At 43.4% G+C, this 13,160-nt stretch overlaps 1 long non-coding RNA gene across 1 annotated transcript; it reads left to right on the top strand.

Annotated features, from left to right (window-relative positions):
• The first annotated feature begins 1,200 nt into the window (after positions 1–1,200).
• Positions 1,201–11,987, top strand: LOC310843032. Its single transcript, XR_014563475.1, has 3 exons — positions 1,201–1,270; positions 3,875–4,803; positions 11,754–11,987. It is a non-coding gene; the product is annotated as an uncharacterized lncRNA (long non-coding RNA).
• The last annotated feature ends 1,173 nt before the right edge of the window (positions 11,988–13,160 follow it).

The following is a 13,160-nucleotide window of genomic DNA, read 5'->3' as shown; positions in this document are numbered from 1 at the left end:
GAAACTAACACAACATCCCCCACATCTTGTTGCACCCTGTAAAATTCTGCTACTTGCTCTAGGGTAGTGCTGAGACAACTTGCTTTCTGTCTCAGCTGCAGGACTGCTAACCATGGTCCTGAACCCATTGAACCACCATGTTGGTCCTTGTCCAAGGTCCTGACCTTGCCATAGTTTCAAATGTATTCCAGAGCTTTGGGCAACACAGTGGATCAGGACAGAAGTATTATTGAGCAATAAAGGGACAAAGCCCAGCAGATAAAGAATGAAGATAGAAATGTAGAGCCCCCTCCAAAATTGAAAGCAAACCAGGTCAAATCCCACTCTCTCTGTGTGTAGAAAACAAGACTTCATGAGGCTCTACAGACTACTGTACTCAGCAAGTTAGTTATAAGGAGGCCAGGGCAATCAACTGCTCCTGTGCACTGCTTATTTATATAACTGTTGGTGCTGCATATGCAACTGGCATGTAGAATGGATACCATAGACTAGTCTAGCATAGCTGTGCACTTGGAGACACCCATCAAGTGTGCAGTTACTGCAGTGATCCTGAGTATGGACTCTCAAATCTGAATCTCAGGATCAAATCCTGAGGCCACTGCTTAATGTACAGCAGGAGTGGAAAACCTGTGGCTCTCCAGATTCTATTAGACTCCAGCTTCTATAATCCACAACTATTGGCCATGCTGCCTTGAGCTAATGGGAGTAAGACTCCAACAAACACACAGAAGACCACCTGATATGCAGCATTTATTAACTGGATGTTAAGTTTAGAGGGGGTGAAGTTGTTCATCCAGGAGGAATTCTACCTACGATTCAAATTAAGGCGATGCTGGCCATACAGGCAACAACTCAAGGACTGCAAGAGTAAGCACCTCATCACACCACTGAAGGCACAGCCTTCCAAACAAACATATTCATTTACAGAGGGTTCAAAGTGCTTCTCGTTCAAGCCCATTATCTCAACAACCCTCAACAACCCTGTAAAGTAGGTCAGCACATTGCGGATGATAGGGAGGTGGAGAGGACTATGAGATAGAAGCTTTCCCAAGGACAACAAATGCATTTTTGATTCAGGAGAGATCTCACTCCGTGACTTCCTGGTTCAGAGTTCAGTCGCTTAGCTACTGCATTAGCTCTATTAAATGTTAGGGATTAAGCCATCTGAGATTAGTGCTCGTTTCTCTAAGGATTCGAGAATGAGTTCTAAGAACAGGCAACTTGTTTTCCAGTGAAAGAGCATCAAAGTGCACTATGTGCTAGTTTGCATGTGAGTGACTGGTGTAATTAGCACATTTAGATGCCACACACCCTGCTTCCTCCAACACTGCTGATCCCACAAGCCTGTTTAGGAAGTAATAAAATCTTATTTAGAATAGTTAAGTTTGAAAAGCATAGTGAACTAGGGCATCGCTATGGGTGTGTGTGTAAGTTGGAGTTCTCTATTACCAAGGTCCCTGTTTCACTTTGAACCCATCTGTAGCATTCTTGACCATGAAAACTGAGTCATCCACTGCGAGGGGTAACTGGTAGGTTTAGCCCTTGCTTTCACATTGTCCCAAAATTCAGTGCTTTGCTTTTCCACTAGGAATAAATATTCCGCATTTGCTTATACAGGAGAAAACAAAATGGTGCATTGTGGGGCACCGTTGAGATGCGGACCCGTCGACCAAGAACAAAGTCTGCTCCCATCCACATGGCACCATCCTGTGTTATGATACAGCAGAGAACTTTGGGTGTCATCGGACTACAACTCCCATCATCCCCAGATGGCATAGTCAATGGTTAGGGTTGATAGAAGTTGTAGTCTTTGGAACATAGCTGGTTTGGAACATAGCATTGCTAGCTGTTTTATGTTTTTATGGACAATATAGATTGTATAGCTAATCAGTTTTTACTATGTTTTATATTTTGTGAATGTTCTGATTCATCCTGGGCTCAGCTGGGAGGAAGGGCAGGATTCACAATCAATCAAATGAAGAAGTGCAACTTTGCCTAGTTATTGCGGAACTGAACCATGTGATGATGTAGCTGCATGACAGAGACCATCTCGTAATGAACACATTTTGAGCTGAAAAAGGCAATTCCATTAACAATGTTTAGGCATATTCAATGTTACTCCTTCAATAAGTCTGTAGGAGGCTGCATACTGTTGAGGCTGTTCTCCCCCCACATCCCCATATTGGCATGGAAAAACATCTGTCAGCGCATAGTGCACATGATTTGTTTCTTGTTTCCTCAAACTATTTCAGGACTGGTAAGTAATCCATAGAGACTTAAATCCCGTGTTATGTAGGATACTCATGTTACAATTGCCCCCAAGGTCCTGAAAGCTCTTGTCTCTGCTTCACTTTAGAGCAAGGAGGGAATTACATTGCTAAAACAGAGAGCCTGTGAAGCTTAATGGCTTAATTTAAATCCTAACATTATGTGAAAGATAGTGGGGAGGAGAGCCGTCAGCCCTGGCATGCCCAGAGTTTCATCTGGCATTTGGAAATTCCCCATTAGTATCCGTAGCAGTGATGGGGAACTCTAGAAGTTGGTGGGCTCCCCAGCTACTATCCGTCCCAGCCAACATGGCCAATGGTCACAAATGGTCAAGAAATTCTACTCTAACAGCATCTGGAGAGTCACAGGCAATGTCTGTATTATACATTTAAATCACTGTGAGAGCACGGCCAAAGCATTCTGGGAGCTGTGGTTTCTTAACAGTTAACTCTCCTGTTTTCCTCAAAGAGCCACAATTCCCACAGTGGTTTAACAATCCGTCCCTATTTTGAGGGACATGTGGAATTGTAGGTCTGAGAGGGGAACAGCGATCTCCTAACTCTCACCTCTGGCCTAGATATTACTAGCAGCTATAGGAGGAGGAAACATGGATAAGTGTTTTCAGCGTGAGCCATACATCTCCTGTAATGCTGAGATTCCTTAAATGGCTCAGGACCGCAATACCTCAAGGACTGTCTCTTTCCATATGAACCTACTTGAACCCTGAGGTCATCTTCTGAGGCCCTTCTTCATGGGTTTCCTCCACGAGAGGTCCAGAGAAGAACGGGCCTTTTCTGCAGTGACTCCCCATTTGTGGAATGCTCTCCTCAGGGAAGTTTGACTTGCGCCAGGCAGAAACATTCCTCTTCAACCAGGCCTTTGGATGGTTGATATTCAATGCCCTCTTAAATATGTTGGGGAGTTGGGGATTATTGGATTGTTCTTGTTCTTGTTTTTATTATGTATTTTATGTTTTTATATTGTGATTTTATGTTGACAACCACCCTGAGACCTGTGGGCATAGGGTGGTATGCAAATTTTAATAATAATACAGTGGTACCTCGGGTTACATACGCTTCAGGTTATATACGCTTCAGGTTACAGACTCCGCTAACCCAGAAATAGTGCTTCAGGTTAAGAACTTTGCTTCAGGATGAGAACAGAAATCGTGCTCTGGCGGCGCGGCGGCAGCAGGAGGCCCCATTGGCTAAAGTGGTGCTTCAGGTTAAGAACAGTTTCAGGTTAAGAACAGACCTCCGGAACGAATTAAGTACTTAACCCGAGCTACCACTGTAATAATAATAATAATAATAATAATAATAATAATAATAATAATTCTTTTCCCTCTGTCAGTTTAAGGCCTAGCCGGTTTGACTACTCACAGCTCCCAACCCATACAACTGTATCAAATCTATAAGAAATTCTAGCTATAGATGTATTGCACTTTGTAGGCAAAAGACACAGTGAGGCCCTGTGGACTTAATAGCCGTTGACCTATCATTGGGTGGGAGGGGAATAGATGACAGCAAGGAGAAAGTGAAAAGAGCTGTGCTTTTTCTCCCCGTATACATGGTAAATATTTGTTTGGTTCTCTTCCCTCTGATAGCACGGCTGGGAGAGGAAGTAGCTGGTGGGAATTATTGACAGAAAGCTACTTGTGGAAAGAATCGTTTCAAAAGAGGAACAGAAAGGAGCAAAGCACATGTTGTCCCAAGGGCATGTGTGTGACTCAAAATCAAAGAAATGAACTATCCATCCAAAGTTCAGGACAAGGCGGAGTCAGAAAAGACACTGAAGGAGATATGACTCTGTTCTAGTCACACGAGGTCTGGACCCCCACAAGGGATGATGGTCATCAAGCAAGAGGTGAAATAGGGTATTGACTGCAGGAGATTTCAATGGAGACCTTGTCTACCACTTCTTTTCTTGAAGAACCACTCCATCAAAATAGAGGAATCTTCCTGTTCACTACCTCTGTGCCTCCTGCAACCTGCCACTAGTCTGCATGACTGGTCACTGTGTCTTTCTCTGTTCTTATCTCTCTCCTTCTGCTTATATCCTGGATGAGATCACAGACCCAGGATTTCAGCCTGTTCCTGCCATGCTTCCTGGTCCTGCTGGTTCCACTCCCTTCTCCACCCTGCCTGCTTGGACTGTTTTTCTGCATGGAAATGAAAGCAGATTGGCTTCTCAATTATATTATATCTTCACCTTCTTGACCGATTCCCTCCACAGAGGTGCGGATCTTGCAGGAAGATGTTGGTCTCAACCAGATCAAAAGAAGCTGTTGGAATGAAGCAAGGATTGATGAGAGCCTCTGGGTGGGAGAAACAATCAAGAAGCAGTAAAAAAATGCAACCGCCATTGTGTAACAAACCCATCCCATCCCCAAATGGTTCTGAACAAGGCCTGGCAGGAAACAAGAAGTTTATTCAAAGTTCTGGACCAGTAAAGAGACCCTGGGCCAATCAGGGCCTCTCAGATATATAGGGTGATCTAGTACTGCAAGATTCATGGCTTGATCTAAGTGTAAGTGTAAGTATTCTTTTTCAGGCGTTTGGTAAACCTGATGGAAATAATGAGGGAGGGTGAGAAAAATGCTGAACAGAGGCAATGGTTGCAACATTAAGGACACTTTCTTGGAATTAAGACTTATTGAAATTACAAGGATGAGTAAGCATGGTTAAGACCCTGTTGGGAGACTTAAAGATCAGAGCCTTGCACAGAATGTGGTAATTAAATAATCTAACAGTGTTGATTGTCCTGCTCGTTTCTCTGATGTGCATTCTAGTATGTCATTAATGAAATATCAAAAATGTATCTACGGAGGCCAAGTAAGATTTTCTTAGCCATTGAATTGGCTCTTCCTACGATCTGATTGGCGTGTGGAAGCAAAGATCGGTCCAAATTGGACACCGACCTTCGTTTCGTGTGGGTGAAGAAAAAATATTTATGAGATCATTGCTCAATATAAAAAGTACCCCCCCCCCCAATTCACACACCTTATTAAAGATCAGGCTTCTCTCCATGCTCTCATAACTCTCAGCTCAGGGCCTAGTCACATGATCGCTCAGCACTTGATGGTCATAGAAAAGGCTTAGCTTATGCAAACTCCACAGATAGCCATGTGAAACCCAATGTCAGTTGTGATTTGAGTATTAAAAGTTGATATACATTGAGTTTACTGCATGGTGCACTCTTTTACATGACCTGTTTGCCATAGATTATGGCTGGAGAATGCATAGTCCTCTGGGTTCTGTCATATTCTGACTCCCATCAGTCCCAGTCATAATGAGCAGTGGTCAAAGACTATGAGGGTCCATCAACACCCAAAAACACGTTTCCCATCCATGCCATTAACTGAAGCTAGTGGCTTTTTCTGAAGCCACTATACATTTTTGTTCAAGAGCACTGTACATAAGATGTCCCCTTATACAGGGTCTACTATTGGTTAATTCAACCAAGTATGGCCTTTCTTTCTTTGGCAATTACTCGTAGCCAAGTAAGATTGTCTTCCATGAACATGGTCTTAGTAGTGTGTCCATAGGTGGCTGTGGAGGCCAATTCTGGATCCACATGTCCTTTCACAGTAGGGATATAGGTTTCCGGGTGAGAGTTGATCACAGTGAGGGTTTGCCAAACGTGCCTTCTTAGCTCTTTCCTTCCTTTCGTCCTGAGTTTGAGTGTCTTCAAAGTCCATGAAACCTTTGGTAAAGGCTGTTCTCCAATTGGAGTGCTCGTAGACTACCACCATCAGTCTTCATTGTTGTTGTTGTTGTTGTTGTTGTTGTTGTTTACTTGGAATAATAGACGCAAATATTGCTTGATCTTATATTGTGGAATTGAAACTGAAATAGGATCTCTCTACGCTAAAAGTGTAAGTATGTTTTAACTCTGTCATGGTTCTTAATCCAGGAATTCCAGGAACTGTAGTTCAAGGAACTGAGTTAATCCTTTCCTCTTTCAACACAGCAGTCGTGTTATATAAGTTCACTCAGAAGTAAGGGCAGATCCACATTTAAAGCACATCCAATGTACATTTAAAGCACTCCCAAAAAAGAATCCTGGGAACTTTATTTTGTTAGGGGTACTGGCAATTTATCGCTCTGTGAGGGGAAAACCACAGCTGGGGGAAGTAATGTGTTTTGAATGTGAATTGGATGTGTTTTAAATGTTTCGTGTGGGTCTGTTGTAAGAGTCACACTGCATTTAGTAGGACTTGCTTCTAAGCAAGTGTTTAACTACTTGGGAAAAGCTTAAATGCCCCCCTTTACATTCTTGAAAGCTGGGAGCTGGTATTTTGTCAGTGTTTCCAAGGGATTAAAATGGTGGGAGGAGATATAGCATTGGCAGCATATACTGACTGATTGCTGCCATCCCTCCTTCCTACCAATTGGCCTGAGAATTATGCTACATCATATTGTTTCAGGGGACTTTAACCAGGGCGGGGAGGCAGTAGCGTAGCATGTATTGCCAGTGCCCAGGACCATGCAGAGGGGTGGGTGGGTGGGAGGGACACAGAGTACACATGCACATTCAATGTCACCCAGGAGATTGCAGCCTTAGAGATAAGAAGAGTTGTTTCATTCTGTGGAGAGGTCGCTTACTGATTTGCATGGAGAAGCTGTTTTCAACGGAGCCCAGGGATTTAAGTGTGTAGCTGTATCAAGGCAGAACCAGCTGTTGAAATTTGCGCCCCTAACAAATTTTGCGCCCGGGACAACCGCCCCTATGCCCATCCATGTTATGTCACCGGGGGAGATGGATTGGCCAATTCTAGCCAATGGCTCTTGGGAAAACTATCATTGCCACTGCCACCACCAGTTGTTCAGAATCACAAGTGAATAGAGCACTGTTGCACTCAGACATTTGCTGGCAGATTCCCCATGGACCACTGTGAGAACAGGGTGCTGGACTAGATGGGCCTTTGGCTAAATTCAGCATGGTTCTTTTAATCGTCTTGTATTATCTTCACCGTGGCGAGGTGTATTATATTTTCAGTTACTTTATAGTCATTATTTCTAAATTTGCTTTTATAAATAAAAAGGAGCATGTGCAAATGTTATGCAAATATGCTTCTCTTTCATCCACTGTTTTGTGATGCATCACCTTCCTGGGGGTGATGTGTAAGGAGACATCCTATCCCTAGTTCAGGCCTGAAAGCCATCAGATGCAAACTTTATTCCCGGCCTTATATACTTCCTAGTCCATTTTTTAAAAAGCCTTTTTATCCATCGAGCTGAATTCAATCCACTAACCATGAATGACAGTCAACCAGGGCTTGACAAACTTCCTGTGGGTTTTTTTGTTTTTGTTTTTAGCTGTCTGGAACTGTAAAAAAGGGGGTGGGGGGGGAGGTTGACAAAAACCTGGCAAGCCACTATACATGGCTTGCGAGTTACATCTCCTAGACGCCATTAATCATGTAAAAATCTGAAATGGACTCTGGTTGTATACGGATCGAGAAAAGAGCACTTTACCCTGAATTCTAGCCTCCCACATTAAACCTCTGATTCAAACCCGATTGTTTTGCCCAGCAAGAATAGCATCAATATTTCTTTTAACTTTCTAGATTAAAGCTATCTGCAGCCAATCGAATGACTCCCTGAAGAGTGTGTGTGTGTGTGTGTGTGTGTGAGTTCAGCAGAGTCTTTATCCCTCGGCTCTCTGCATTTCTGTTTGTTCTGAAAGCTTCTATACTCTCTTGTTTTCCCTGTAAAACAACAAAACATACTATTTTGGGGTTGCCGGTCATGATTCCAGGAATGGGACTCCAACTCTCCAATACAACAGGCCTTACATAGTAACAGCCTGGCATTCATTCAGAAATGCTTTGACCAAAGAGAAATGAGGGGAAAAATTGAGGGAGGGAGAGAGAACAAGAGAAAGAGTGCTAAGATGAGAGTTACTGGAAATAAAGAAGTTGCACCCAAAAAAAAAAAAAGCAGGTTTGGGGGGGACATAACATGAAACATAGAAGAAAGGAGATAAATTCTGCTTTTCACTTTTGCATGCCAGTGGGAAAGCGCTGCAAGTTTGTCACTAAGTATCATGAATACTAAGGCCACTTCTTTAATGAAAGCTCTTCTCTTCTGAAACGTGCGTGTGTAGATGGGAACATTTTAGGCGCAGTGTTGCCAAGCGCTTTTGTTTCCTGCCTTTTAGAAATTAACTTTGCCATGGTGTGATGGAGAAGGAGCTCTCAAGCTCAAAAGCGGAACAATTCTTCATGTTTGGCTAGGCTCGCTGGCCAGCCAGCAATAAAACTGGGTTCTCTCGGGTAATCAGTACTAGGATATGAAAAGACAGCACATTTTGCTAGCTGTGCAAACACCCCCAGCCCCATTCCTATCTAACCAGATTTTGAACAAGCTCCACCCCTACCCTACCAGATTGCTACTGCTTGTTCTGCCCCAGGGGTGCCAACTTGAATATAAAATGGGGGGGGGGGAGCAGGTAAGCCCTGCCCCACATGATGGATCATGTGACGTGACACACACCATTTGAATGACAATGCTCATCAACCCAGCTCCCTCAAACATTTTATTGAGAGGGGGCAAAGGGACCTCGGTCCCTAGGAGTTGGCTTCTATATTCTGCCCTAAGGAACAGAGGAAACTGCCTTAAATACAGTGCTGGATTTACGTATAAGCTAAACAAGCTATACCTTAGGGCCCCACTCTCTTGGGGGCCCCCCAAAAAATTAAAAGGAAAAAAACCTGGATGTAAATTTCCAAAATATAAGATAAAAAACAAATAAAATAAAACCTACGTACAGCAACAGTGTTTTGTGTTGTGTAGGCTCCTATGATGTAATTAATGAGCCTTGCCTGCTAATCTGCTCCCTAAAATATCACTGGTTTGCTCATTTCTATATATAGGGTGCCTACATTTTGCATGTGCAAATGGCTTTAGATACCTATCAGGTCCATAAATTGCCATATAGCATATATTCAACACACAAAACAGCAACAATTTGTGGTTAACAGAGGACAGCTGGACATATAAAGGGCCCCATTACCTTCAATAGCTTAGGGCCTCATTAAACCTAAATCCGGCTCTGCTTATATATCAGCTAAGACTATTTACATTCATCTAGCCAGGAGTAGGGAACTGTATCTAGCCAAATGGATCTCCTCACACACATTGGGGCTGGGTGATATATCAATATATCATCCAAAAGCAGTTTAAAGTCCATATCATGATATCGGTTTCATAATTTTCGACCTAGCAATATATTACAAATCACAATGTGTGTGTGTGTGTGTGTGTGTGTGTGTGTGTGCGCTATGCAAAAATCACTGTGTGGGGGAAAACTGTGAAGCCAGCCAATGCCTTTACATAGCTCCATCCTTATTTCAGATATTGTGATATATTGTGAAGCTTAGCTGGTGATATATCACAATTTAAAAACTAGATATCGCCCAGCCCTAACACACCTTGGCTGGGCAGCTTTGACTGCTGGGTAGTCCATCACCTGCTGTCACAATGATAACAGGCAATGGAGAGCTCTAGCCTGATATTATCTGATTGGTAGCAGTTCACCAGGGTCTTAGACATTTTAAACAAAATGGAATAACAGCATCTTCCCAGTGAAGAAAATATCAATAAATCTGGGGCACGCTAGAGGTTTGTGCAATTATGAACAGTGTGTGGGAGAGAAGCAGAAAGTGTTCCATCTTGCTTCTTTGCACACTAGAAACCAATACCAATGCAATATTGCAATAAGGAAGAGGAAGAATTTCTTCATAGAGTGCATAGCCAAGTTGTTGAATTCACTAGTGCAAGAGATAAGGATGGACACTAATCTAGATGGCTTTTAAACAGATTACGGTCAGCACATTCATGGATGCTGGGTCTTTCAATTGCTATGTTAGCTAAAGCCGGGACACCCATATTCAAATATCAGCAAGGAGTCATAGGAACACAGGAAGCTGCCTTATCCTGAGTCAGTACCATTGGTCCATGTAGCTCAGTATTGTCTACACCAGGGCTTCCCAAACCTGGGCCCCCAGCTGTTTTTGGACTACAACTCCCATCATCCCTAGCTAGCAGGAGGAGTGGTTGGGGATGATGGGGATTGTAGTTCAAAAACAGCCAGAGACCCAAGTTTGGGAAACCAAGTTTCAGACAGAGCTACCTGGAGATGCCAGAGGTTGAACCTGGTACCTTCTGCATCCGAAAGACATAGCCATGTTTTACCTGTAAGGAGGAACTGGTGTGGGGGACAGAGATGGTCTATTTCATCTGGTCTAGCCAAGTAATTCTATTTCCCTCCCCACATTATTATTTGTGTACCGCCCTTCAACCAAAGATCTCAGGGCGGTTCACAGCATAAAAATGCAAAAGAGAAGCACAAAAGACATAATAAAAACAAAAGCATGTGATGATGTAAGTTCTTGTTTTTCTCGATTTTCCTATGAAACTTTGGTTTCTTCACAACCTAAAAGTTGGAGCCAGGTAAGCTGCGTCACGTTACGATTAATTCAGCTCTACCTGGACCAAATGATTTAACAATCAAATGTAACCCTTTTCCCCAAATCAATAACACAAGGAATCAATAGGATTCATGCATTTTTGGGGGGGAGGGGAGGAGTTTGCAATACCCTCACCAGAAAAACAGATCGTTTGCATATGACCTATTATGGAGATTAATTTGTAAACAGTATGCAAATTATGTATATGTGATGAACAGTGGGAGGAAGCTTTCTGCGGCTTGTCGCATGTGATCACCAGCCGCATGAACCATTTCCCATTATGTTTCTATAGGCTGTTCGGCATGTCAACTTAGTTATTAAGTTTTACAAACAGTATTTTCTCCATATCACGTAACAGCGCTGTGTACATACATTTCTTTGGCCGTAAAACCATATCCCAATGGCTTTATTTCGAATCCCCCAAACCTTAATTACCCTTTAAAAACCAATGTTCTTGTTTATCTTCAGGCAAGTATTATGCTAGCAAATCTGGAAGTTAGTTCTGAGTACGACTGTTTTTATAGCACCACAGCTCCTCAGGGGTGGCTGTGGGGGAAATGGAGGCGGTTTCTATTCTAAGAAAACATCCATAAGCCAAAGGAAAAGAGCATTTTGATGTCTCTTTCATTCCCCTCCCAAGAATATCTAATAAGTAGGGTTTTTAAAGGGAGGGGAGATGTCATAATGGTACACTTTTCTGATGGCTTTTTCTTAGGACTTGGCTAACATGCTCCCGACACAGACCTATATTTGCTGGGGTAATGCAAATGTAGGGGCTGTATCTCTTGCAGGAGAGAATGTGTGTTGGGAAATGTCTAAGTCTTTATGCCAACCTGCCAATTCCTCCATACAAATCCTTCATTCTAGAAGTGGTTTGCCAGGTGGGGTGGAGCCATCACAATCATTTCTCAGTAGCTTGACCACTGTTGGCCCCCACATGTTGCCTTCGGCAATTCTCTCTCTCTCTCTCTCTCTCTCTCTCTCTCTCTCTCTCTCTCTCTCCATCCAGAGAACCCCCATCTCCCTGTCATTGACATCTGAACAGTTCCATCATCTGGCTCCACAAAATTGTTAAGGATCTTTTCCCGGCTACATAGAACTCCCGTGATTGGCTATTCAGAGCCACTTGTCAATCAGCGCCACCTGGTCAAGAACCTGTAAAAGTTTGATGTTGCCAACATTATTTGATCCCTCAACATCCACCTGATCATCAAGGATGATATGTCACTCATGAGGAAACCATAAACCTCTCTCTCTCTCTCTCTCTCTCTCTCTCTCTCTCTCTCTCTCTCTGTGTGTGTGTGTGTGTTGGCCTAGGGTAGATAGACCTGAAATGCTTATTTTCTTTCACACACTCTTCTACCTTTTCCCATTTTTGCTCTCCTAAACTTTATTCTTTTAAACTTTGAGCGCCTAGATTCTCTTTGGCCCATGCTTCACAGGAAGAAAGAAAGCTACTCTGCTTGCTGTAAATTGTTATGGGTGTGGGATGGATTCTCCCTCATCTCCATCACCAATATTCATTGCTGATAGCCTTGAGGATTGCTCTTGTCTCAAGGTCAGAAGAAAAGCAAGGACTGGTGGCAGCATACCTCATATTTAGAGATGTGAATGATGGAGGCTGGTCCATTAGCACTGCCCTTCCAATGACAGCCAGCCCCCACCTTCTTCTAGGTACGTTCTGTCTAAGGGATGGTCCTGGCTGTTAGCTTCCTTTTCTTCAGGAAGTGTTGCCATATAGAACTCTGTAGGGAGAGGGATGAGGGCAAAAATAGAATTTGTTGGCCCTCTCTGTCATTGGCTCTGACTCCACCTACTGTTGGTGCCTCTGCCTTCTGCCCTACAAGTCCCAATGGGCCCAATCCACTGCTGAATGTCCCCAGGCAGGGGGTGAGAGAGCTCTCAGGCTCTCCTCTGCGCAAACAATCAAAGAAAAGCCAACATAAATAGTAGCATTTAATGCTGCAGAATAGCAACCTTGTTTAAAGCAAAGTGAAACCCCAAACATCTGAAAGGGCTGGCAAGTAACATGCTGTTTCCCTGGTGCCAAAAGTTCATCCATCAGCAACAGCTGTGCCTTCATTGAGGGAGATTCCAGGAAGAGGGTACCATCACTGTTTCAAGGTACTTTATGGGCTGCCTTTCTGATGACAAGTGGTCTGCGGAAGCTCACGTAATTCTTCCCACTTCACCTCTGAAAGCAACCAGCCCAGAAGGATACCATGGCTGATAACATCAACAGCCACTGAGACATCCAGAAGTAGGCATGTGTCCCATCGTTCTCCCAGCATAGGTCATCCATCAGGGCAGCCAATCTGTGTCAGTGCCAATACAAGGCAGAAACCAGATAAGAAGGTGTCCAGATGAACCGCATTGCCCAAGAGAATCTGAAACATCATATCTACCACCCACTGAA

This window comes from Podarcis gaigeae (assembly GCF_964106915.1).
Source record: "Podarcis gaigeae genome assembly, chromosome: 4".
In the NCBI taxonomy this organism is placed as follows: Eukaryota; Metazoa; Chordata; class Lepidosauria; order Squamata; family Lacertidae; genus Podarcis; species Podarcis gaigeae.
This window is presented reverse-complemented; position numbering and strand designations above follow the sequence as displayed.